This window comes from Urocitellus parryii, chromosome 4 (assembly GCF_045843805.1).
Source record: "Urocitellus parryii isolate mUroPar1 chromosome 4, mUroPar1.hap1, whole genome shotgun sequence".
Lineage (NCBI taxonomy): Eukaryota > Metazoa > Chordata > Mammalia > Rodentia > Sciuridae > Urocitellus > Urocitellus parryii.
This window is the reverse complement of record NC_135534.1, coordinates 198,137,179-198,140,081: the sequence shown is the minus strand read 5'-3', so window position 1 is coordinate 198,140,081 and position 2,903 is coordinate 198,137,179. Positions and strand designations below refer to the sequence as shown.

Below are 2,903 nucleotides of genomic sequence, written 5' to 3'. Positions count from 1 at the left end.
TGAACCCAGGAGTTCTTTGTCTCTGAGCTACACCTTCCCCTCAACCCCAGCCTTTTTATTTTTCATTTCGGAGACAGGGTCTACCTGTTGATGAGGCTGGGTTCAGACATTGTAGCCAGGAAATCCCCAAATGATAGCAGCTTTCATGAGATAGAAATTTACTCCTCTCCTACGTGGATATCTGGGTAGGTAGTCCACAGTGGATATGGCAGCTTGAAGGCACCCCCCAAGACATGCTTCCATCTCACAGTACTTAGTGTCTCTACCACCAGGAAAGGGGAGAAAAAAATAATTGGATGCCACGTGCATGCCTTTAAGTGTATGACCCAGAAGTTATGCACATTGATTCTGTTCACATCCCATTGCTGACTCACCTGGCCACACCCAGCTACAAGGGATGCTGGGAAATTTAGTCTGTATTCTGGGAGGATTATTACTAATGGAGGGAGACATGAATGGGTACTGAGAAACCATTAGCCATTTCTGCCACACTTGACTCCTTTGCTTAAGTGAGGGCAGGCATTAGAGCAGCTTGAAGGCTCAGGGAAGCTGGAGTTAATCCCTGAAGCCACCAAGATGAGGAATGGGAGGAGCAGTAGAACACAAGACCTTTCCCACCAGGGTCGTTCATTCAGGATGCCTATTTGGGGCTCTCTACAGGACTTTGAATAAATGGCATCCCTTTGTAGCTTTAGTTCTGAACAGGTTGAGCAACAAAAGAGGTATAAGCAGAGGGAGACCAGGTTATCCCCTTTATTACTGATATAACCGTTTTAGAGAAGAGGATTTTGGATCTGGTAGTTGAAGGGCAGTGCTAATACTAGTCCCTAGACCTGAGCTTCAAAGACAAAAGCAGACCTTACACCGAGGGGTGGCGGGGGGGGGGGGGGAGCTATAGGAATAGCTCTCTCTCAGTAAAAAAAGAAACACCATGCTGAGTTACACATGACCAAGTATTCTCATGTTTACCCAAATGATCAGTCTTTCTTCTTCCCAAGAATGCATAAAGCAGGAGAGGAACCAGGAAGGTGCTCAGAACAAACCTTTCCTCATTGAAACTAGGACTGGGGAAAAGGAGTTCCCTACTACTATCGCACTGAGCAGAATGGGACTTAGACTTAGTAAAGCAGGATACTATGTCAGCAGTTACACTTCCTCAGTTGATCTAAACAACAATTCTCTGGAACTAGAGTTCCTACCCCATTTTATAGTTGAGGGTCAGAGAAGTTAAGTGATTTGCCTAAGGTCGAAAAACTAATGAAGAGCTATGTTGGAAATGGAACTAAGGTTAACCTGGCTCTCAAAACCATAGTCTTTCCTCCTAGGTTACCATTCCCTCATTATCACCAAAGACAATATGCTACAACTGCAATAAAATCCTGCCCTAAGGGAGACAACTGACCATGGGTCTCTTGTGGTTCTGCAAGTCTTGTGAGCAGAGGCCTGACTGCTCTTTGCCCCAGCTTGGAGACAAGGCAGACAGGCTTGGAGGATACAGATAGTTTTCTCTCCAGAACAAAGATAGAAATACTCTCCATTAGAAAAGATTGGATTCCCTAAGTTTATGGTTCTTCTGTAACCCTACCCAATATGGGTGCAGGCAGGCAGGCATCTATTCACATGGGACATGGGGACAAGTAAAACTGATGATAGCATGCTGATGCTCATACTGCTTCCTGTGCTGTGAATAATAAAATTCCTTATCTCTGAACCAGAAGTCTCACACCTTCTGCTTATATCCATGACATCGTGACAAGCTAACTTAAACTTAGCTTGCAAATAGTGTAAAGTCTCAGTTCTTGCAGCACCTGCCATCTCTGTGCCATTCTGAGCATCACTGATGGTGAGTACTGCTTTGTCACATCACATATGCTTTTACATTTTCTACTACATGTACAAGGTCAAACAAAACATTAAAGAAACAATTTAAACACAAATCTGCCTTATTTCTAGTTACATTCCTGCCTTGGAGTGAGAATACAAAGAAAGAGTGCAATCTGTTTTCTTAGCAAGGTTTTATTTCCCCATGAGAACCTGGTGATGTGGTCATTTTGCCACACTGAATGTGACTCTAAGTTCAAAGGTGCAAAAAAAAATAATAATAATAATACACACACACACACACACACATACTTGATGTAACTTGGCCTCTAAATCTAAAGCATCCAATTCTTTTGATGATCAAACAAAGAAATGGCTATCAGGTCCAAGTTCAGAGGAAAACTGGGATAACAGTCTCTAGGTTATTCCTTGAAAACCCTTCAAGAATGCTTCTTATGTGATTTTTATTTGTTTGTTATGGGATAACTTTATATTGTCACACTATGACTCTAGAATACTATATTTTTGGAGGCCAGGGGAATGCTATTTTAATGGATGCAACTTTTTTTTAGTTGTAGATGGACACAATATCTTTATTTTATTTATTTTTATGTAGTGCTGAGGATCAAACCCAGTGCCTCACACATGCAAGGCAAGCACTCTACCACTGAGCTACAACCCAGCCCAACTTTTTTTTTTTTTTAACAATTGAATATATTGTGTACTTATCTTTACATTTAGGCATTACTTTCTTCTTTAGATCATAAATTGAAAGTAATCCTTTTCACAACCAGAAACTAAAGAGTCTCCATGCACTTGGATTAACTTCTTTGTCAATTTGCTAAATTTGGAAGTACCCCAACTGCCATTTAAACTAGTATTTTTTGGCTATTTGGTTCTTTTTACTTAATTGAATTATGCATCACTGGGAATTAATCAACCATATTTAAAAACATTAGTTTTTAAATTAGCATGGTGCTTGCTTCAACAGCATATATACTAAAATTGGAAAGATCCAGAAAAGATTAGCATGGCTCATGCACAAGGATGATATGCAAACTTGTGAAATGCTCCATATAAAA

General features: G+C 40.6%; 1 non-coding gene across 1 annotated transcript; it reads left to right on the top strand.

Annotated features, from left to right (window-relative positions):
* The first annotated feature begins 2,796 nt into the window (after nt 1–2,796).
* Nucleotides 2,797–2,903, top strand: LOC113197863 (U6 spliceosomal RNA). The gene has a single exon (XR_003302764.1). It is a non-coding gene; the product is annotated as a U6 spliceosomal RNA (small nuclear RNA).